This window comes from Rhyacophila brunnea, unplaced genomic scaffold (genome assembly GCF_057557595.1).
Source record: "Rhyacophila brunnea isolate RB1 unplaced genomic scaffold, BYU_Rbru_1.0 scaffold_1, whole genome shotgun sequence".
Classification (NCBI taxonomy): Eukaryota; Metazoa; Arthropoda; class Insecta; order Trichoptera; family Rhyacophilidae; genus Rhyacophila; species Rhyacophila brunnea.
Genome location: NW_028232751.1, coordinates 55,187,090 through 55,213,625, shown reverse-complemented (window position 1 = coordinate 55,213,625; position 26,536 = coordinate 55,187,090). Strand labels below are relative to the sequence as shown.

General features: G+C 31.0%; 1 protein-coding gene across 1 annotated transcript in view; it reads right to left on the bottom strand.

Annotated features, from left to right (window-relative positions):
* Window positions 1-26,536, bottom strand: part of LOC147079981 (dipeptidase 1-like) — a 362,545-nt gene that overhangs the window by 179,617 nt on the left and 156,392 nt on the right. The window lies entirely within an intron of this gene.

Below are 26,536 nucleotides of genomic sequence, written 5' to 3'. Positions count from 1 at the left end.
TTTATGTTTGATTTAATTGCATAATTTTAGATATTTTATAGATAGACGAATATATTTTGACGATTATCTATTATGGCTTGGTTTTCGCAGGGTTTAATTGAATTTGAAAAACTAACCAACACCTTTGTTATTTATATATATTCAACCAATTTGTTAATTGTAGTCTTATTTCAATGATAACAAATACATATTATGACTGACAAAGTTTAGTGTGCACTATTTATGGCGCATCTTAACAGCCTACCTCTACCCTCCGCCGTTGGCATATACCTATATATACAGTAGAACTATATAAGGCATAGCATTATAATATTTTTAAATATATATTTATTATTAAAACATTTGATCGAGAGGTTTAAAAGAATATTATTTTATGTAATAAAAATACTTTATGCAGTCATCAGATGTTTAAAATAAATATAAAGGATAATAAGGCTTCAAAATAATATAAATAGATTATCTACAACGCTTAAAAATGTCCAGGATTATGCTCTGAAAATACCATAAAATCTCCATTTTGACCTACGTAGGGCATGTGGACCCTTAAATCTAACGTTTTTCAACAATTAATAATTAAATTATAATATTTTACCAATAAATTAAATGTAGTAGGTAGACGATATTTCGTATCTGATTAATTTCTAGTCGTATTATTTAAGTAGGTATGTACCTACATATTGGTTGCGAAACAATTTATTCTTTTTCAATATTTTATTCTTTTTCAATATTTTTTTCTCCGCATAAGACAGTGTACAAAATTATGATTTAATTTTTAAAAGTGATAGTTTGTAGTAGACATTTTTTTTAATTATAAGAAAATCTAGTTTTTTTCTGTCATCCAGTTTATTTTCTATGCTATTTGGCATATTTTTGTCAAATACAGTTGGCAACGCTGAAACTCGTGGAAAAGCCATGCAAAAAAAAATTGCATACAAAAGCAAAGTACATTGCAAAATATATTACATTTATGTTCTATCAAATACTATATAGTATAAATAGCCTTTATCACTATGACATGTTTATAATCAGTAATCAAAGTACAGTATCAAGTACAATCCATGGTAATATTTCCAAGCTTGGTGCATCAAACGAAAAAATTCTCTACGATTTTCTTTTCGCTGTGTGAAAATATAGGTAGACGTGCGATGAAATATTAAAATTCTCGCTCGCAATGCTGCGGTGGATTTCAATGCGGGAAGCAAACATCGCGACCGACGCGCCGCGCCAATACGTGCGCAAAAATTATAAATTTAAATTTTTTTCACCGCACATTGACTCCAAGTCGATTACTAAAATAATGTCAAAAAACTATTTTTATTTAAGTAACTAAAATATTACTGCCGGCCACGGTATATAACAATTTAACTATTTCCAAAAGTCGTGTGAATTACATTGTCATACACGTTTTCTATCTCTTAAGTTCCACTGAATAACTAGACTTGTCTTGAATAATGATTATCTTTTCTTTGGGCTATATGTTTCTGCCTACCTTCACTGAATGTTATCACTAATCTCGATTCCTTACATCGTAAATCTAAATAATTTTCATATACGTCCGACTCTATTCTCATCGAATCGAGATATATTTTTATGAATAATAATACAAATATTTATTTATATTTTAGATAATAAGAACGGCTATCGATTTACTTTAAGAAATATTTTTGGAGAGTTATATTTCTTTTCACGCATTTGGGAAAACAGATCAGAGTGTATTTTCGGCGTGTGACGCCGATGTAACGCATTTGGCGCGTGGCGGAAGTTGCGCGCGCCGATGCCACGCCAACACAATTTATTATTACTAGCTGAGCCAGCTGGCTCTCGCCAGTCTGTCTCGCTAGGTCTTGCAGACGGCTTGGCGGTGTTGGATTTTAATATAATTGATAAGTATGCATAGATGGCGCCATAGTTTTCTCTTCGGGATGGGTTTTTTATTCACGTCAGACAGTTTGACATTTCGCTAATAATAGTAGAATGAGGTTGCGGAATCCTTCATGCAGCAGTGGATTGATCCTAGTTGATGATGATGATGATAACGATATGAGTATGTAGATAAATATAATATCACCAATTTTGATAAATACAGCAATTCAAATGACAGAAAGGAGTAGAATATGGGTAGGGAGGCCTTTATCCAGCAGTGGATTGGATCAGGTCAATGGTGATGATGACGATATTAATATGTAGATAAATATAATATCACCGATTTTGATAAATACAGTAATTAAAATGCAGAAAGGTATAGAATCAGGCTAGGGAGGCCTTAATCCAGCAGTGGATTGGTTCAGGTCGATGTTGATAAGGATGATATAAATAGGTATAGTATCACAAATTCGTTTAACTTCTAGTAGTAGAATCAGGTTGCGGAACCCTTCATCCAGCAGTGGAAATACAGCAATTCAAATGACAGAAAGGAGTTGAATCAGGGTAGGGAGGCCTTTATCCAGCAGTGGATTGGTTCAGGTCGATGATTATGATGACGATATGAATATGAGGATAAATATAATATCACCGATTTTGATAAATACAGGAATTCAAATGACAGAAAGGAATAGAATCAGGCTAGGGAGGCCTCTATCCAGCAGTGGATTGATCCTGGTTGATAATGATTTAAATAATATGTATAACACCAATTATTGTTGAATACCTTTTAAATATTTTTGGGTTATATGAGCTAATTGAATGTATATAAGTTTCATTGGTTTAAAAAATTATCATTTAACAGCCATAAAAAAAATGTTACATTATCAAATTTTGAAATAATATTCTATGGTTGATCCAGTGTTGCCATGTCTACTGAAATTTCAGTAGATCAACTGATATTTTTTTTCGAAATTCAAGAAATCTACTGATATTTGTGTTTCTCCATAATTGTAAATTAACTGATGATTCTTTTAATAATAAACTTGGAATGATTTACGCATGACCTTTTTTGATGTTATACACTTCTAAATTGACATAAAAAGCAAGTAACTCTACCCAAGAGCGCCATTTCACCCATTAATATCATCATTGCTTACAATAAATTAATATTATTAGTTATTGTTATTCTTATTAGTTTTAAATCATATCTAAAGTTCGTATCATTGAACCTGAACTGAACGAATCAAATGGCACCGTTGGATTTATTTGATTTGGAACCGTTTGGTAGAATGTCCACGGAAACGCTTTTCTGACAACTAATTAGTGTTGCCAGTACTTAAAATTAATTCATAATATATTAGTCTCTAAAACAGAAACATATTTGAAACGTCAACTTGTTATGAAATTCTAACCTGCTATCGTGGTCTACAATAATACAAATTTAACAAACTGTCGTATTCATTCATTTTAAATATACAAAATATAAAGAATGCTTCATAAATAGGTAGCCATTTAGTTAATTTATAAGATTTATAGGTATGACGAGTTTTTAAAAATTACTTTTGATTAGAGCTTTTCATAATTATGGACCACTTGTTCATGTCGACAGTATGATATTGTGACTTAGACGACAATCAAACATATTAAATTCGTTAGGTAATATAAAGATCATTCCGGGTTGATTTAACACAGTTTGTAGTTTAGAATCTCCGTTACAAAATATAAATAAAATGAAAATAAATTCTTTGTCTGACATAATAATTATAGTAATGATATTAAATCGAACTTGCATAGAAAATAGTGCTGGATTTTGAGATAATAACACCAAAAGCGGCGTCTTGTTCGCGTATGGTTACTTATGAATAATAGGTATTGATTATTAATCTATAATACATATAATTCAAGTGAACTCCTATTGTGTAAATATCTAACATATTAATATGAACACCTCACGATATATAAATGCCGAATAATGCTTATCAACACTTTGACAGAATGCCATTAGTCTATGGATCGTCCGAATTGGTTTGACGTTTCATGTCAAACCATTTCTGATGGTCCGAGAACGGTTTGATTTTCAATGATACACTGAACCAAACGTCAAATCTCAAACCATTTCCGGTCAACTACAATTTGTATGTATATTGTCTATGGTTTAATTTGATTTGTTTCGTTCATGTTGAAAGAAACGAACCTCTAATAAACCACATTTTTCAAAATCTGTGTTGCCAATTCAAAATTTTAAATTTCAGTAGATTTTGACAAAAAATTCAGTAGATTTCATAAAATATCAGTGAATTTTGAAAAATGTGGTTTATTAGATATGATTTAAAAATAATAAGAATAACAATAACTAATAATATTAATTTACTGTAAGCAATGATGATATTAATGGGTAAAATGGCGCTCTTGGGTAGAGTTACAATGCTTTTTATGTCAATTTAGAAGTGTATAACATCAAATAAGGTCATGCGTAAGTCATTTCAAGTTTATTATTAAAAGAATCATCAGTTAATTTACAATTACGGAGAAACACAAATATCAGTAGATTTCTTGAATTTTGAAAAAAAATCAAAAATTCAGTATATTGGCAAAAAATATCAGTTGATCTACTGAAATTTCAGTAGACATGGCAACACTGCTGGGTTGATCGCATAGTCAGTGTTACCATGTCTATCTACTGATTTTTTAAATTTTGACTTGGCAACACTGGGTTGATCTCATAGTCAGTGTTGCCATGTCTACTGGAATTTCATTAGATCTACTAAAATTTTTGTCAGGAAAAGAAGAAATTATGATATTTGTGATGAACAAAAGTCACTTTTTACATGATTTTTTAAAAGACACTTGTAAGATTATGTCAATATGCACGCTTTCACCAAACACAATCGTTGAATTTTATACATTTTTTTCAATCTACTGATATTTTGAAGAAAAAATCAAAAAATCTACTGAACTTTGAAAATTTTAGTTGGCAACACTGGTTGATACCTTTCAAATATTTTTGGGTTATACAATGAGCTAATTAAATGTATATAAGTTTCATTGGTTCAAAAAAAAATTCATTCAACAGCCGTACAAAAAAAAAAGTGACATTACATTTTGAAATATTATTCCTTGGTAATGTTAAAACGCCAATATTTCGTGCGCCCGCGTTTCAATGAAATGATCAGTTTTAATCGGAATTCGTATAAATGTTATTATTTATTTGAATACTTATAGTTATCTATGGGTACTTGTTATAAATGTGAGTTATTATATAGTGCTGTGCATTTTTAAATCATTATGAGAAGTGAATAATATCACCTGTCGTTTTTTACATAAACAACAAACGACGAATGGTACCTAGTTTTTAAAAGTGTTTTTTTTGTGACTGTGTTAAGTTTTATAAAATTGTGCTCACTTCAAATTATAGTCACTCGAATGCATCTGATAAATAAATATGTGGTGAGTCAATTGAAATACCGTAGTTTAGTATACATAGCGTGATAAATACGCGCAGTGTCAAAAGACTTCCTTTCCGTCAGAGGTGTAGAAACTTAACTTAAACAAAGAACTTAATTCATAAAAATTTAAATAAATCAGTTCTAATATGTTTATCGGTTAATCTTATTATGATTAGTTTGTGAAAATTGATTGTATATATCGGTTAAAACGCATCTTAAATTTAAAGCGGCTATCTTTGTTTAGTTGGTTTGAGTGTTGCAAACATTGTGAAAAAATAAATTCCCATATTGTCAATAAAGTGACGTTCGTGCCGGAAAGCTTTAGAGAAACATCAATATTATATCGCAAGATAACTTAAATTCGGAAAACCCTTTCTTTCACACTCTATTCGACCGTTTTGATTTAAGAACATTTAATTAGTGTGTTTGACGTTTGAACCCATCGGACATAACGAATAAGGCACACAATCGCTCGCAAAAACGGGCAAAACTGTAGGATAATAATATATAGGAGATGATTATCCATTAAGATTTGAGGCTATATTTATGTAAGTATTATTTATGTTATATATATTTTCTGAATGTTGAGTTGGTAAGTAATTCAAACAATGGTATATTAAAAATTTACAACATTTAGACACTTCATACACAAAAATACATATTTTTACAGTTTATGATAATATCTGTCGCATATCGCATGTCAGTTTATTTATTAGCGGTTTATTATAATTTAAGACAATAATAATTATTACGTTTCATCACAAAAGCCAATATCACGTTTCAGTTAAACCTATAAATAGGCTATGTTTTACTTTTGATTTGTAATAAATTATTATTGTTAACGACATGGTCGAAATAGTGGTTTGCTAAATTTTTCAAACACAGGTTTTGAGATTTTTTCTTCCAAAGTAGGTACATTCTGCAGTAATATTATTTATTCGCATACATAATATTACTGCTGACGGTACCTATATCGATAAAATATCATCGAGACCGAAATGAATATAATCATAATAAGATGCCAATAAAATTTGATTTTTTAATAATTCATCGTGGGCACTTCTGAATCGATTATAACCGCTGTATGGCAAAGATGAGTTTTTTTGTTTGTTACGCCAAAGAAGTGTAACTTCATTATCACCCTTACAACTTATCTCTAAATTCTAAACAAGCCTACCCCATAAAAACGGTATGAGCGTGTGTAATATATTGTGCATAATATGGATTATATTGTTCAACACGGTATGAATATATCCCCATTCTCATATTGTCATAAAGTATTTTTGTTCTTTTCAATAAGTTTTAATGATTCATCATGAATGTGTCTCTCTTCGGTAGGACCAGCGATGTCAATTTAGCATTTTTCTTGCATCTGGCTTGTGGCGTTTTTACTAACGTTTTTTGGAGTCTCCAACAGCTTTAAACGCTAGATATTTAATTTATGTATTTTCACGCGCATCAAATTTCTGACTATTAGATACTTAATACAGGAGGTTGGTACCTATTTTATTGAGAAATACAACACGATGAAACGATTTCATGCATCATGTTTTTGTATATTACTCCGAATTTCCTCCGCGTATATAAAATAATAATTTAACAATTATTTATCTACAAGGTATGTTGTTTAATTCTATATGTCTGTTCAACAAGAAATAAGTTTTCGTCTTCAAACATGAAACGCTATTTCCACTATATAGGTATTTTTTGTTAATTTTTAAATATATTTCTGTTAAAATGTGTGGTTTTTACGCGTATCGACATTTTTTCGATGTTTGCACTTTTTTTCGATACGGGAAATCAAAAGTATCGTTCGACTCCGGTCTTAGTAGAAATTGCAAGTAAATTTACTTGCAATTTTATTTTCACATAATCTAGGGTTTTTTTCCTGCCAAATAGCTTGTGTTCATACCCCATCTGGCATGTTTTTGTCAACCACAGTTGGTAACACTGAGTAGGACCTGTTATATTTGAATAATATATCCGATAACCTTTTCATTAAATTACATTAGATATAATTTGGATTTAAGACTCGACCAAATTATATACCGTCGCTATAGGATTGGTTTGTCGAATATCCGTTTTTGTCGAAATCGACCCTTTAATCCAGAATGTTTTTTTGTATCTAAATGGACTAGAACCATCCTTTTCTTTAAATTACTTTGTAATGGTAATGAATACATCAAGCATATACTGTAAAAATAACAATTTAAATATCTCCATGTATTTAAATAATAATATAGGATTATGAAATTTGTTTTTCGTCTCCTGAACATTTGGTCTATTCGACAAACCAATCCTACAGCGACGATACTATTTAGGGTAGGGATGGCGAACTTTTTTACGTACGCGTGCCAAAATTTCCCAAATATTATGTTTCGACTGTCTAACGTGCCGAGCAGTTTTTCATAGGGAAATAATGAAAAAAAATATAGTTTTAAGAATTCTGTTAAAAAATATGGAAAACTACAATTGAGTTCTTGAGATTCTATCTTTCGCCGTGTTTCTATTTTTTTATATTATCTTGTCTTCTTTGAATATTTTTTTCATGTTCAAAGAGATCGTGGAAGCATTTTAACTACGCTTCCTTTATAATAATATTCTTTCATTTTTAGCGATAATGTTTGAGGCAAAATAGCAATCAGCTGTTTGTATTTAAACGACTGTCGATAAATTTCATCAGGTTTGTTGATTAAATATTTTCATTTAAATTGCCTGATTGGTCTCAAGCGTTGTAAATCGATCAAAATCAGTTCACGAGACGGCTTCTCCCTCCGCCTGATGAGGTCAGTGCGATAATATTATGTGTGACGCATAAAGCCTAAGGACCAACCTACCATAAAATTATATAATATGTACATTAATTTTACAAACGTACCTAATGTTTATTATTGAAATTTTTAGTATTTGCTTGATATTTTTTATACAATGCGACATGTCATTTACGCATTTCGTTGTTTCGGTTTGTGCATCGATAGGTAAATATTCTTCCTAAAAATTATTTTAAAGACCGAAGAAAATACGCACGCATGGCTATCTCTTTATTATTTTTAAATTTATTTATAAAACTCTTTTGTATTTTTTTAATGTAATTTTTTTCTCTTTAAAATAAAAGATTGGCATGCCATGCAAAATCGACTCGCGTGCCACTAGTAGCTCACGTGCCATAGGTTCGTCATCCCTGATTTAGGGTATATAAGCAAATAGTAAGTCGTATTAAAATTTTAAACTTTAATTTAAACCCGCGTTGTAGTAGCATCCGTGACGAAGCGACGACAGCGAGTCTATTTATTATTGATTTTGCATTTATATAATGTGCAGAAGGTCGTGGATTTAATTTCCGGTAGTGTCAAATTTCATATGTTGAATTTTTAGGAATAGGTATTTAAAATCAGCGAGATATTATGAAATCTCATATTTCATATAATTTGATAACACATCAGAGAACCAACCCCAGTGGGATTCGTAGTGGTGGGAGTGATTATATTTCTCTGAGGCATTTTCAAATTATGTATGTTTCATTCTAAAATCTTCGGTGAATAAAAAAATCGGTGTGTGTACCTACTAATGCACACGCATTAGAAGTCATACTTCTTTGGCGTAACAAAACAAACACAAAACTTGTGATAAACTAGATTCTTCGACTAGCTCTTAATTAGCTTGTTAAATTACACACTCAAGAAAAAGGACCGCTTATTGGAACGCCGTTGATTTATTTCTATACACGTATATTACTAAATTACATAATTATTTATCGTTGTTTTTATTTTTAAAGTAACAACTTCCACTATGACGTTTAATAGTTTGTTCACATAAGAAATTGCGAATAGCCGACAATAATAAATTCGCTGCCTAGGCAACGGAAAAATTCTAAACTATAATATTATACTGTATAATCGTCACGATTGTAATATCATACTGTGGCGTAAAGGTAGTGCGTTCGGCTGATAACCGAACAATCGGTGGTTCGAATTCAAACTAAATTATTAATATATACGTTACTATGGAAATCAATATGAAATGTCAAAATGACATTTCAGTATTCTCTATTTATTCAGTATTTCTATGAAGTACAATAAAAAGTTTTTATTAATAGATAGAATTGTCAAGTTTGTATGATTCAACAGAAAATTTAAAAACGTGGTACATAAAAAGTTATTTTTATCTTGTAATTATTTGTGTATTAAATCAAGGAATATTAATTACCTTAATTACTAACCGACGCCCGGCTCTCGCCAAATATTTTTAGTTATAACATCTACACAAACAACTTGAACTTGAACTTAACAATTTTTAATAAACCTTTTTTTTTATTCAAATGAATAATTCACAAAATTCAAGTTATGTATGTTCAACATATGGAATTTTACATTCTCAAAATCTTGTAAATTATTCATTTGAATAAAAAAAAATGGTTTAATAAAAACAGTGGATGTTTAGTGTTAGAAATAATTTTACATTTAAACGTAGTTACCTATGTGTGATGTTGGCTGATCAAAAATGGTTAGTCGACTCGGCTCGTAAACGTTGGAATACTTTCGCATCAACGTTCGCCTGTTCCGTCTATTATACCCGAGCAATGACGAGCCGGTTCCCTCCAAGCAACCAGCTTGTTTGGGGATTTTTTTTTAAATATATCTACCTACCTTCGCAAAATTCGCAAAAGCATTTTTGCGTGATACAACTCATGCGGTGTAAAATAAATTATATGTATACTTTAAAAATCGAAAAATCCTTCATTATTATACGCACCTATATATTGTATCATTTTCAAGTATTAGGTCAAGGTTGTATTATGTGAGGACCAAAAATATTGTTTGTTCAATGCGTGCGTCCTACTTGTGCTCCTGTATGGCTGCGAGACGTGGCATCTTACTAAGCTTCAAAGGTCTCAGCTTTTGAGCCTTGAGAATCGATGTCACCACCAGTGACGTCCCTAGGTAAAATATCGCCTCATTTTTTTATAATTTATTTTTATCATCCTTTCATGAATCCAATATCTAAGAAATGTGTTGTATGGATACATTACCAACAAAATATCAGACTAGTCGCAAATCTGCAAGTGTGGTCTCTGGTTTCTGGTCACCAAGGACGTTGAAGGGCAACAAAAGTAAACAAGATATCGAGATTTTTTTAATGGAAATACATTTTCATTATTATTAAGTTTATGTACCTATTTCTATATATTCCAAATGATTTTCCTCGATTTGCCGCCCATCGAGTAACTGCCGCCTTCAAGCGACGCTCAATCTGCCTATCCTCACGGGACGTCACTGGTCTCCGCCGAATCTTAGCCGGCTCTCACATCTAAACTCGCCCGTCTGCCGCACAGCCATAAATCAAACCTTTTAGAACGTCGATCCGGTGTCGCATATGAATACCGCGCACATCTACATAGCGACAGTCGCACGTAATCTTCTAAACGTATGGATATTTGAATGCGGCGACCGGCGAGCCGGTTTAGGAATGACCAATTACTAGGTGTTTTTATGCGTACTGGCGTCTACGATCGCAGCCCGAGAAACATGCGACTTGTCGATTGCAACAGCAGATGTTTTTTTCAAACTAAACAGGCGCATTCAACCAATCTGCGGAGCTCCATTATTTGACAACGTGTGATTTGTAAAGAACGATGATGTCACATCGACGTATTCGACACATTGCAGGCGAGACGAGTTTTGATGTGAGAGCCGGTTTAGGGGACATCGGTACGACCGCGTTACAAACACTCGAGCTCGTGAGCGGATACGGCAACCCTCTGTGATTGAGGTAATTATGAAAAGACACTTCACATGGCTGGGACATCTGTTCCGGATGAAGTCAGAGAGTGCGACGTTTTGTCTTGTGGCACAGCCTTGGGTTACGGCCCTTCCTCACTCTGCTGGGGTGCTACAAAAGCGATCTACGCTTTGCAGCCTTGCCATGGTCGGAGGCGCGAGAGTTGGCGATTGACCGAGGAACTTGTGCTTGCCCTATGCCACAATGCTGGGGCGTGACAGGGTGAAAGAAGAAGAAGACTAATAATGTATATGTACTTGTCTAATTATTACAACGTTTTTCTTAGCTCGTATTCTTATTTGTCCGGTACAAATCTTGCAACTGATTTTTAACTAACTTTCCGACTAGCTAGACATTTGAAAATGAACATATCAGAACACGATGCCAATGCATTTTTAATACTTTTAGCCATCTTTAAGTAGAATTGAATTCATTTTCAGTTAATTCGGTTTTGTATGAAAAGTTATTTCAACACCATTATTGGTTGCTAGGACTCTATACAAGTCAATGTACAATGTCAAGTACAAATTTTTTTGATCGTTTAAGCTAGCAAAAAGAATACTGAAATGTCAAAATGACATTTCAGTATTCTATATTTATATTCAGTATTTCTACTAAGTACAAAAAAAATATTTATTAATACATAAAATTGTCAAGTTTATATGATTCAACAGAAAATTTAAAAACGTGGTATATAAAAAGTTCTTTTTATCTTGTAATTATAATATTGATATTAGTTTCGCAAAGTTAAATATTTTTAACTCTTGTCAAAATTTATATTTGTGATTTTCGTCGGTGACTTCACTAATAATTAATCAATATTATTTACACTCTAGAGATTAATAAAATGATTATAATTACTGTGGGCGTACTTTAATTAATTTCCATGCATTCTTTTATTATCTTTTTTATATTTCTGATTGCGAACATTTAGAATATGCATTATTATATTTTATTAAATACAATGATTACATAGTTATTTAATTTTATATGTATATATATATATATAAAACCACAACTCACTACCACTACACACACAGTAAATACCTAATAGGAAATGGTAACACTATAATAATATTTAATACTAGAATTATAATACAAAATGACAATTTATATTTCATTTGCTTTTGATTATGTTGATTTATAATAAAATATAACGTATACAGTCAATATTACAATACTGATATTGTTTAGATTTCCATCATATTTAGATAAACAATTCTATTGACAACCGAGAGAATTGTTGACAATTTGGCAATCGTCAATTTGGTTATATTTCAATGTGTTTTAATGGTTAACGGTTGTGTATATTTTGAGAAAATCGATTTACCACGTTTTTCTTAGCTCGTATTCTTGTTTGTCCAGTGGTTGTTTATCGAGTACAAATCTTGCAATCGATTTTTAACTAACTTCCCGACTAGCTATACATTTGAAACTTTTAGAATATATCAGAACCAATGCATTCTTTTAATACTTTTAGCCATCTTTAAGTAGAATTGAATTCATTTTCAGTTAATTCTGTGTTGTATGAAAAGTTATTTCGGAAGAAATCCGTAATCCAATCCACTATTATTGGTTGCTAAGGGAGTGGTCCTAGCAACTAAATTATTAATATAAACGTGCGTTACTATAGAAATCAAAATGACATTTCAGTATTCTATATTAGTTTGTTTGTTGCCAAATAGTAAAAAAACGATTTGTTGACAATTGCCTTATTTGTCCTAAATTATTAATACATAGAATTGCTTAAAAAGTTTATATGACTCAACAGAAAATTTAAAAACGTGGTTGGTATATAAAAAGTTCTTGTAAGTATTTAAAAATTCGAATCAATTAAAAATTGAAGGCGTATAGAGACGATATTATAAATGTAGTATAATTATCAGAAACAAATTTCTATTGGACATACAAAAAAATATAGTATAAAAGTATTCCCTCGATTTCAGTAAAAACACACGATATTCATAGATATGCAGGTTTGAATCCCATGATTTTAATTAAATAATATAAATAGGTGCTACAAAAACGACCTACGCGCTGCAGGTCTAACATGGCGGAGGCGCGAGAGTTGACGATGGACCGATGGAAGTGGCGCGAACTTGTGTATGCCCTGTGCCCCAACGCTGGGGCATGACAGGGTGACGTACCTAGTAGTTGTAGTAGGTATAATACAGTGCTAAGGGTGGAAGTAGGCTGTTAAGATCAGACATAAATAGTGCACACTAAACTTTATCAGTAAAATGTATTTATTTTCATTAAACTAAGACTACAATGTGTAGATAGTGTTTGTTAGTTTTTAAAATTCAATTAAACCCTGCCGAATCCAAGCCATAGTAGGTATATATAGTCAAAAAAGAATATTGTGTATCGATTGTGGTTTGGTTTAGGCAGACCTTAATGAATTTTACAAAACTAACAATCACCATCTGCGGGTCTATTCTATACAAAAGACGACTAACAACCGCTAAAGTGCTAACGTGATAATGTGTTAGTATTTGTTACATACATTTTATATTGAAATATTATAATTGTAAATGTATTGTAATCAGTTAATCAGTCGAAACTGTCTCTCTCTCGCTCTCTCTCTATCGCTCATGCTCTAAATTTTTGCACAGGCAGGGGACATGCTGTTAAAATATATCATTTATTGCAACAATTAATACCGGCTAATTATAATTGTTACAATATGTGTTAATAATTTGATACAAACATACCCTAGTTAGCGGTTTCAGCGGACGAAAGCAGCCTTTTGTATAGAATAGACCCGCTGTAATAAGTATGTATTCTTAATTCAACGAAAACAAACAAGTATGATTGAAAAAGTGTGCACATTTTTGTCGGATCGCCCATTTCATACGTAAACTATATTATAGTTTGGTCTTGGCAGAACTTTAATTAAATTTAAAAAAAAAGATAACCAACACCATCTGAAAATTGTATTATCAGTTCAATGAAAACTAATAAGTATGACTGACAATGTTTAGTGTGCACTATTTATGTTAAATCTTAACAGCCTACCTCCACCCCTCGCCACTGGTATACTATGTTGTCGTTTCACTCAATATGCGAATGTATGGACTCATTGGCTTGAGTATAGGCCCTCGTAGTCTAGTGCCTCGGGAGCGCCAGGTTCGATTCCGGTGAGACCACAATATATATCTGGTTCTCTGAAAGCCGAGGTTTTTTTTTCACTTGGATTACCAACTACTACACTAGTGTCATTGGGGCCCATGGCCTGTTGTAGTATTTAAAAGAATATAGGTATATTTTTTAAACAAACTATCAATAGTAGTAAAAAAAAGATCCAGTCTATTATGAAGAGAAACGATATGGCAATATTTATAATGTTCTTATTTCTGTGTCAGTTATCGGATATCGATGTTTTTATTGGATTATTGGCGGCTTTTAATAAGTGTTAGGTACCTATGAAATAACCAAACTCCTTAGTCACTTTATTCAGGCAAAAATAACTTTAGTTTTTCAAATTACAAAAACACCTGAAAACAAAACGCCAATCAAAGACTAGAACTTGTTAGTAAGACTTTCGACTCAAGTACACGCCATTAAAATTGTTCAAGTTGATTTCTTCGGTAAGTTTTACTGCAAATATTTTTATAAGTACCATATTCTATCATTACGTATTCAAGGTTTTACTGTGGATACCTAATATAATAAATTATATAGCACACTTATGCAACAAAATTTACATTATATTACTAACAAAGCTTTAAGGCAATAAAAAAGTTTAATAGACAATTAATATTTAAATAGGAAAGCTTCCAACCTTCGTCAGAATAACAAATGAAAGGAGCCCTAAATCTTTCCATGCATTTTCAGAAAAAATATACAATATGTTTATAATATATTACTATACTGTCCGACAACAAAAAATCGGCTATAACAGGAAGTCGCAGTAGTTGTATAATAGAAGATTTATCAGTTACGTACCTGTCGTGGAAACAACGCGTATTAGAGGCGTTTTTAAATAATGTATTGGCTCTTTTTTTTTAGTTGCGATTCTTTTCCTTCTTCGAAATAAACTTACAATTTACTAATAATAATTCTAACATCACTCCTGATCATTTTAGAGATATTTTTATTATAAAAAGCTTCAAATTACGTAAATTGGTAAATCCATACAGTATGGGAGTGTAAATTGAAATGATAAATTTGGTTGCGTTCCTCATTTGAAGTGCGATTGGCTTTACTGAAGAGGATTGTTAGTTCACAGTTTTAACACGTGGACAAAAAATTCTTGTTCGACAGAAACAACGCAATTTCATCATCCATCACTTGATAAAAAATAAACATTATATTTTCATAATTTAAAAAATTTCTATTCGGGATCTTAAAAGAGTTTTTGACAAATTGGCTTTTTATCATTTCGCTCGAGCCAGGAATTAAGATTTTCTTCAAACTAAGTATACACCAGTGGCGAAGGGCGGAGGTAGGCTGTTAAAATCCGACATAAATAATTCACAATAAGCTTTGTCAGTCATAATATGTACCTATTTTTTTTCATTGAAGTGTACAATTCACAGATCAATTGATTAATTAAACACTGCGAAAACCAAGCCATTATAGATAATACTCAAAAAATAATCGTCTATCTGTAAAATATGTAAAATGATGCCAATAAATCATACATAATGTTGGATATTTTATAAATAGACTAATATTTTTATCCACTATGTTTTTTTTGGCAGGCTTTTATGAATTTTAAAAAAGGTAACCAACAACATGCGTAATATGTATTCTTAATTCAACGAAAATAAATAAGTATGAATTTAAAAGTGTGCACTATTTTGTCCAATCGCCCATAACATACCAAAACCATTATGGTTTCGTTTAAGCAAGGTCTAATTGATTTTTAAAAACTAAACAGCACCACCTTTAAAATATAAGTCATAGTTCAATAAAAACAAATACAAATAAATGACTAGTTTATTGTGGACTATTTATGTCAGATCTTAACAGCCTACCTCCACCCTTCGCCACTGGTATACACATTTACTTAAACATAAAAGCATAACGATCAATTTTATTCATCCGACAGTTTTATGGCTTATTATCATTACCAATGATCAGAAGCGTAAAGCTATTTGTAATATATTATATAGGTCGAAAATAATTTATTGTATAAAAGTATATGGATAGTATTTAAATTAAAGTATTTATATAATAATTAATAATACCGTCACAACTAGGCCATTAGTAAACAGGCCGCGGTGCAACATGACGAGTTCCAATTGGCAATGTGTTATCTTATTCTAAAGGCTAAATGTGGAGATGCTGCCATTGAATTAACATAAGTGGCACCATTAAAAATAGTATCAGACGTCTTGAGAAGCGCGCGTCTGTCAGAATAATGAAGACAGGAGTATTGTACTTTGTTAATTGGATACTAAATTCTGATTAATATACAACATTACGCTCAACATTAAATCCGTCTGCTGTACACTACTGTTTTGACAGCAGTCACTTGCATATCTCAATTCCACGCATGGCCCACACATCCTGAAGCGGGCCCCCAGGCCAGGATGTTTGGCGGGCCTTCTACATGTCGCTGAGGTTAAGAGCGGTGTGATGCTCAATAGTAGTGTTCTCCAAATAGTATTACGCGGAACCCCAGAATTCCGAATGAATGAAAATGAATTTTTGTATTTTTAAATAAATCGACTTGAATTATTAAGTTGTCGGCACTTGCCACCATTTTATAAACCACTAATCGCGATCCCCATTTTTGGTAGCCAAGTAACATGCGACTCTTCGACATATCGGGTAAATAGCCATTTTATTATATAATTTATGCATGGAAACTTTGCTGGTTGCAATAACTTTTCATTAATATATTTTAAATTGTTGTAATCAATATGTAACTGTTTGTTTCCTTAATAAATAAAAAAAAAATAAGAAAATAAAAATTAGTCAGGAAATAATTATGAAATAAACTTCTACACGTGAATTATCATGTAATTACAGTACACTTTCAGTAATTCGCCACCCCAAAAACCATACAAGTGTCCAATTAGTGAAAACATAGTGCATACATACAAAATAATATGGTAAAAATAAAAACAGGTATGTACATATTTTGTAAAAATAGTTTTTATTGAGAAATTTGTACTAGCAACTATGTAATTGTTTTCTTTATAATCAAAATCAAGTAAGAATTTATTAAATTATACATAATTAAATAACCTAAGCTTATTCCTATATGTATTAAGCCGTGAGCGGCCAACCAATATTGCACATTTTAGCAATGTCAGTAAATGAAACCCCGCTATCTATCTTTCGTAAAATTTTCAAATTTTATTTTAAAGTTAATGTGTCATGTTTACGCTTTCGAGAAGACTCAATTTGTTAACTTATTCAAACAAAGAACGTGGCAGAAGAAACGAATAGAAAGATGCGTCAGTTGCTAGAATACACAGTGGACTAACCTATCCTATGGGACTAACTGAAAGAAAACGATAATATAAAATTTAATGGTTAACGGAACTGGGCTAGACGGCGGACAGCTCATAAGAGTCGTAAGTCATAATATTGGCACGCGGCGGACTACTGAATTTGACATACGCTTACCGGCGGATTATACAGCTTGATTTTTTGTTTTCAATCAGTAAAAATAACGGCGGTTTATAGTAGTTGTTGGATGTGGATGTGTGTACTGTATATCAATCATAATATCACGTCACATCAAATTGCATCACAAAGCGACATTTTTTTAGAACTATTAATAACCCTGCCCTTGCTTTTTCATGCAAGGTGGTTGTTAATAATTTTGAACAATGACAAACACTCAAGCTTTGAGAAAAACATATAAATATTGTGTCCTCACCAGGAATCGAACCCAGAACTCTCTTGGGTGGAAGGCCAGCGCTTTACGCACTGCACCATGAAAGCCGCCTTACAGCCACATATTTTGAAATGTTGATAATCATAAAGTATAATGGCGCCATATCCTAAGTATAATAGTATAAAAGTATATTTTTAATAGGGAAAATTTGTGGTGTGCTTATCACACTTAACTGGTCGACCCACCATGCCGGGCATCTCTAAGCCCAAGCCGCCAGGCTAGAGCCCTGTCAGCCCCCTACTAGTGGTCTCGCCACTCATCGAATGGATAATTTCAAAGCATAATACCCCGTTTACACGTGCATAGATTCACTGTGCACAGTAAGAAAACGTATGGGGAAACATGTATAATCCTGCAGTTGGCAAGATTGCGTGCATGAATCAAACAAGTTTGGAAGGTTCCAAATTTAAGCGCGCAAGTAAGATTATTTTCGATCTGCCCCTGCGCAGTAGAACGATGGGGCGAACATGCCGGTAAAAAAACGAACTTACGTTAACGAGCTTAACCGATTTTCAATACGACCTATCAGATAGTAGATAATACAAAATGGCAACCTCGCGTCTTGCTTACTCTTGAAGAATGAGATTGGAGAGACATTCTGGACTTTTACGTGTAAACAGTTATTGTCATGGTAGTTTAAAATAAGCGCGATTGCGGACAGTAATACCATGCACGTGTACAGGCGCTATAACGCTAAGCGAAAGTTAAGTATGATAAAGCATCTAGCATGCTATTTAAAAGTATTTTCCCTCATTAGCCTATCTATATTATCATCCGTTAAACACTTTTTAAAATTAAATATATGTTATTTGCTTTTGCTGAACTGGTTAATTTTGGAAAATTGTTAATAAATTATCGTAACATATAAATTATTGCGAACAGCCATCATAAAATATTTCTGTTCCGATAATTCGCAGGGATTTGCCTGGGTTTAATTATCATTATCGCCGATGGAAATTTGTACCCACTGAGAGCTCTTTATTTATGGATTTTGGACGACAAAATTTGCTGTTAGGGATGTTAAATTAGTCAACAATATCGCGTTCTGACGTTTCCAGCATTAAGTTAGATATTATTGTCTGAATTTAGCAAAAAAAAAATCCCACACCGTTTTATATCCTATATATCAGTAATAACCACAGGGTGCCCCGAGAGGCATAAGTGGCCCATGGTGTTTTTTTCCGTGCCACTAACTTTTTCAAGAATTTACGAAATTTGAAAGTATTTTCCAATTTTTATGCTTTCAACGATTACGAATTTTGCCAAAAACATAGCGGGAGTTTCTACCATGTATAATAAAAATGAAAACATTATATACGTAGATATAATATGAGGCGTCTAAGTTTATATTTCGATATTACTGAGAAATTGTAAATCTTTTGAATTAAAATTATAAACTGTAAATCGTCAGATATTCAAATATTTTTTTTTGTGATTTTGGAGAGTTTTGAAGTTTTCACAATGCTGCCAACTCAAAAATATGCGAGATAGGATAAGATAATAAGCTGCTAGAAAACTAAAAAATGATAGATTTTCACAAAATAAAAAAAATGTCTAGATGAAATCATAATTCTTATTAACATGCTTTTTACGAGATATAATTATTTATTATTTCACAACCAATAAATAAATAATACAGCTGAAAACCATAATATAACCGTAATAAAATGAACAAAATTAAACTATTATTCATATGAAGGAGGCATAATACTTAAAATAATTTTATTATATTTTATTCTCTCTACTGTTTTGGCTACCGAATCATTGTTGTTGAATGTTCTTCAAGAACAAGCCTTTTGTGGTTGCCCAATATGACATAATGAAACAACTTCCAATATGACCTAAGTGCCATTGTTGTATATGTTACGCCAAATGTGCGAAATTGACTATTACATGAAATGGGCTAAATTTTGCCTAAATCATGAAAAATGCAAGCCCTTGCCTTATTCATGAAATAGACAAAATATCTGGTGAGTGCATGAATTCGGCAGTAATTTTTCTGCCTTCTTCATGCATTGGACAAATTAGATATTAGCGCTACTGTGGTATTTTTTGCAACTAAACTAAATGTGTGAAATGCTCGTGGATTGGTCAAAATGTACGTATATTATTATCTATGGTCAAAATAGGTGGTCGCGCTCCGGTGGTGTTTTTTGCAACTAATCAAACTAACCAAATGTGTCAAATGTTATTGATTATAATATAAAAATATACCAATCAATAACTACAATGACGTTCATATCCATTTACTATGCGCAAAAAACTAGAACTATAATATGATATTGATAACGGATGAATTGTATTAAAAGGTATTTTCGCGATTTGATTCGTGCTTGGGTATCGATCGTGCGATGGTCGATTGTATGTTTTTGATAGTTTGTTGACACTTGTTAGCTAACCTCAAAATGGACATTCAGTTGATTAATTCAGAATTTCAAAACCTAACCTAAGCTAACCTAACCTAACCCAACCTAACCTAATAATATTATAGTATATCCAATTATAACTAATAAAACCATCCGTATTAAATTTACTTTTTCTACTGTTATGTTGATAAGAATTCCATGCCCTGGTGAATTCATGTACTCGGCAGAAAATTTACCTAATTCATGAATAAGGGAACATGCTTGACTATTACATGAATTAGCCAAAATTTAGCCCATTTCATGTAATAGTCAATTTCGCACATTTGGCGTAACATATATACATAATATTAAAACAATATTCTAATAATTATAGGTCACAGAAGTCCTGCTTTTGCCTAATTTTCCTAATATGTTTACGTTCCATTTCTACAGAAGAAGGTTCTCTTTAATATATGTATATTGAATGCTTTTTCAATCTAAAAAATGACTATACACATATTATGTAAATCAAACGATGACTTTTAAGAATACATAAAACATATCTGCAGATTAAGTTTCTATCTGCGGTATAATATTTATTATCATATTATATACTATTATCTAAATAAAGGTTTTGTTACACATTGATGCTACATAATAATAATTGCTATCATGTATAGGAATATTACAATGAATAATTTATTGGCAAATTCATTTCATTGAATTATTTTATATAATACCGATATAATGCTGATATGATAATATCAAATATCATTTTATATCAATATTTTATGTGAATACACATTTATAATTATAACTGGATATATTCTTTTGGATTATTACTATTTATTTTATAATTATCAATGACTTGACCACGTTCAATAAAATGTACGGTCTACGTACAATTGTAATCCCGGACAACATTTTTAATTCTGGCACTTATTGACCACATTCAACTTTTAATGTTTATAATGTCCGGCAACTTTTTAAAGTGAATGCTGAATCCTTTTGTATTATTTCTTTTTTTTATTATTGAAATAGTCATGATTTTTAAAAACGGAACCGGATGAAAAAAAATTTTGATCACTAAAGCAATATAATATCTTCAGTTTATGCATCACACCTGTCTCTCTGTTTTGTAAATTTTGTGACCGATTTTCCGTAGGTAACCAAATTATTTATATTCGCTATAATACCTTAGTTGAAAATTCGAATTGACACATGAAAATGTTAAAAGTCAAGAAGATGTTTTAAACCATGGGTTTCCAAATCCAAAACTGATAAACCGCTCATTTTTTTATTATTTTTTCACTCATTTAAAATTGTTCAATTCGAACCGAATGTCATGTTAGTACGGACTACCATTTATGGACGGTAAAAATATCGTGTGCGTTATTTTACAACATTTTTATTAGCTTGTATTCTTGTTTGTCCGGTGGTTGTTTGTCCAGTACAAATTTTGCAATCGATTTTTAACTAACTTCCCGACTAGCTAGACAATTGAAACTTTTAGAATATAACAGAACACGATGACAATGCATTCTTTTAATACTATTAAGTAAAAGACTATTATTGGTTGCTAAGCGGGTGGTTACTAAATTATTAATATATACGTGCGTTACTATGGAAATCAAAATGAAATGTCAAAAAGACATTTCAGTATTCTATATTTGTTTGTTTTTTTGTTTTTTATTTACTTCATATCAAGTACAAGTTTGAGCATATTGAGTATAATAATTCAACAGAAAATTAGAAAATGTTGTATATAAAAAAATCTTTTTATCTTGTAATTATTTATATTTATTAGTAACTTACACCAAGTGATTATGAATTTATCGTGAATGAATAATAAATTTTGTATGTAATGGTTAATCAAGGAATAAGTTTAGTAATTATGTAAAAAGTTCCCAATATTACAGATCGGTAAATACAATCGTTTAAAAAAAACAGAAAACCTTACGACAATCTTGGATCTTAGTTGAATAACGTCTACCTTTAAATATACACAAAAATGGTAAATTCTACACTTTCAAAGATTTAATTATTTTATTTAGACATATACTGCCGGGCTAAGTAAAAAGACAGTGTTTTGGGTTTTGGTGAAATGAAAATTGAAGTTTTAAATTAGGTACATTTTCTCTTTTATTGTATAAAATTATTGGATTGTTTTCACATAATCTCTAAATATATACTGTCTAATAAATTTAGAGATTATAACAAAACAATACAACTCAGTCCTCATTTCACTAAAATCAAAAACACTGTCTTTTTACTTAGCAGAGCAGTATAGTACCTAACACTTTCGAAAGTAGTTTTCTATAAATTGATCATAATGTTATTTTTTGTAAAAAAAAAATCGATCTGTGTACTTATGTACGCGCGTTAGAAGTTATATAGTTGGCGTATCAAAACAAAAATAAGAAAACAAAAAAAATCGTAAGTAGAAAATACGATAAAAGATATTTAATACAATCAATAAAGTTTTAACTAAAAATCATAATCAAATTAGAATGATTGTATTTATAAACAGTTATTGTTGTTGTATTGTTAAATAAAATTATTGAAGCGCCGCTGGTTTATTTATATAGACTTTAACTTATATTACTAAATTATAGAATTATTTCTCATTCTTTTTGTTATTTTTAAAGTTACAACTACTGTCACTCTGATGGTTAATCCTGTATTTACGTAAGGAATTGCAAATGGCTGACAATAATACAAATAAATAATAAGAAAATTTTAATAGCGGAATAGACTCCAGTGTTACCATATCGGGAAAAATCACGGACTCTAAAAATCACTTATTCGCTAATTGCAGTGCAGACATTAAATTATATTAATTGTGTTTTTATAGTTATTGGATTTATTTTGTATAGTTTTCATATTTTTGTCATCGTTTAATAATTACAAAATAATTTACCTAAAAAAAAAGAGAAATTTTAAATATATGGTATTATTCTCAATAAAAAAACGGAACGAAGCTATTTATGACGAGGTGAACCATTCGCGGCCGACGTCATTTCCACTTCTGTAATGGTTTCTGAATACGGTTTCTCAATTTCACTTCAACTTCAAAATGCATATATTATAAAATATCCCACGATCTCAAATCCCGAATAACAAACCGAACTGCATATTTCTATTTAACGTAATTTCCTCATGAAAAATAATAGATACTATTTTCAATTTGTCTTTAGAAATGTATTTAGAAAGATTCTGTATATTTTCAGTATACCGATAACTTACTGAAAAAATAATCTTAGTTTAGTAGAACTTCAGGTATATTATTTTATGTAGGTTTACGTTCATTTTCTGAATATAAATAAATTTATTTATGGGAAGAGACCCAGATTAAATGGGTATCTGAAGTTATGTATACAGTAATTTCAGTTAAGCTGTGACGTCACTTAATTGTCTTTCCTTCTATAGCATACATATTTAAGTAATCAAGCATTTTATGTCTACTGAAGCCGCTAAGCCGACAAATCTGTCTATGACAAAGAAGTTTGCCTCAGAAGTTAAAACGTTAAAACGGCTAAAGCGATATTCCATTCCGTGCTCGTTCGTCTATCACGGCTTAAAACAAACACAAAAATACGTATTCACGCACCGACGCTCTTCCACTCAGACAAAAGTATATCTTAAACATTTCCATGACAAATCGCCTTTCTGAAGCCATCTTGTAATCTAACCGCTGAAATAGGAAGAAGAGAGATGGCGAAAAGAGATAACATTTAACGGTATAGCGGAAGATGGAATTTTGGGGAGACTACTAAGAACGTATTTTCTCTTTAGAGAAAACGAAATATCATTTCGAGTGCTTAGGTATATTAATAGCTTTTTACAATAAATTGCAGTTGTTACCGATTCTATAATATACAGTAGGTCCAAAACCATCAAGGCATTATATTTTCTGCAATTTTACAACGTTTTTATTATCTCGTTTTCTTGTTTGTCCAGTACAAATCTTGCAATCAATTTTTAACTAGCTTCCCGACTAGCTAGACATTTATAACTTTTATAATATATCAGAACACGGTGACAATGCATTATTTTAATACTTTTAGCCATTTTTAAGCAGAATTGAATTTATTTTCAGTTTTTTTCTGTTTTGTATGGAAAGTTAGTTCGGAAAAAATCCGCAAGGTAGCGCTTCGATCGAATTCAATGCTTGCACTTTTGCGTAATGGCGTCCGACGATTTTGAAAAAAGAATTAACTCGCTTTCTTGTTTTTTATTTGTTTGTTTTTTACTTCAAATCAAGTAGGTACCTACAAGTTTTAAATATTATGTTATTTAAATAATAAATGTTTGAATTTTTTTATAATTGCTCTCTTTATTACGCATTTGATCATTTTCTTTCAAGTTGATGGGATCATTCATAAAAAAAGTATTTATTAATACATAGAATTGTCAAGTATATATTATGATTCAACAGAATTTATAAACGTGGTATATAAAAAGTTCTTTTTATCATGTAATTATTTGTCAATACATATGATAAATTCATATTTTATTATTTCAACTAGATTTATAGAAAATTAGTTTAGTTGTAAATCTCACAAAGTCGAAGTGTAGTTCGCAAGACATTATTCGATGAAAACCCAGCAGTCTGTATTCTTAAATCAATAAAATTATTTATTTCATAAAAAGATGATAGATGAATAAATTAAAAGGTTTTATAAAACAATGTAAAAATTGTTATAAATATTTAACCGTAATTAGGTTAGCAAAATTATCACAAAGAAAGTTTTTATTGTTTTCCCAAAAACTGTCTCTACTTTTAAAAGCTTTAATTACTGCATCTAATCGTAAAATCTCTCTAAGAATTGACTGAAATTATTGTGATTTGTCGTCTGAAAATGAGGTAAAGTTCTTTGCAAATTTTGAAATTGAATTTTCCAACCTTTTTTAATTAATGCATGCAAGCTTGCAACTGCAGGATATAACATGTTTACCCATACATTTTCTTGTTATGTCCGCGATAATACTGTCAACAATAAATCTATGCACGTGTAAACGGGGTATTAAGCACTCGAATTGTAAAACTTGAACATAAACTTCTGGTAAAAACCTTATGAACTCACTGAGAATTGTAACTCAACGAATTATTGGGCAAAAAGATTAAATTTTATATCCCAATAGTTTTGTTTTACATTTTGCTTTAATTTTATGAAAAATATAAATTATTACATTTTATCACGTATCATAATTATATTAACTATATCATAATTATATGTTTGTAACATAATAAACCAAAACTTTAGACAATTATGCTCTAAACCAGGGGTTCCTAAAGTTCGTCCCGCGAGGTTTATGTTAAATCTGTATTATTTTTTATTCTTCTTAAAAATCACATCTAAAATTAAATATCCTCTGGCAAAAATAAGGACTTTCACTTGAGGTTTATCCAAATATAGTTAAATATGCTCATCAAAAATGGCTTCTTTATTTGGAAGTACCTAAACCTATTTGTGAAAAAACATTTTCTACAATAATAAATAAAGCTTAAGATCAAAATTAACAAACAAATATAAGTATCGGATCTCTTTTGCGTATTCACACCACAAAATTTGAGCCTAGATTGAAGGATTTTATTTCAAACAATCACATGTGAAAAAATGTAAAAAATATTTTTTAGTATATTAATAAGAGTAATAATAATGTATATTTAGTTAAAAATATAAGTTTACATTTTACACGATAAAATAATATATTTTTATTTTATGCCTTATGTTCTTTTAAAACAGAAATATTTACAAAAGAAAGGGCAACCCGCCAAATATTTTTGATTTCAAAATTGTCCCTTTGACGAAAAAGTTTGTGAACCCCTGATCTAAACAGTTTAACCGTTTGATAACAGAATGAATATTCGATTTAATATTATTTGTTTACTGCATATTAACAAAATTATATATCATTCAAAATAATCATATTGTATATTATTCATTAGATATTTTCTATACGAATGTATCTCGCAATGTTGCAATTTTTGCAGGGTGATGCAAAGTAATGTCATGAATACGTGCCGAATTTTCTGCTATCAGATGAATAAATTTAATAACACAGCTACGTGAGGCAGGGTTAATATTATTAACCCAAAGCCCATATGTAATTATATCTCCAAACTCCACCTAGTGTGACCTAGTATTCATAGAAATTTCATGTGTGGGATTCTGTCTGTATAAACAGTGACGTCCCGTGGGGGTAGGCAGATTGAGCGTCGCTTGGGGGCGGCAGTTGCT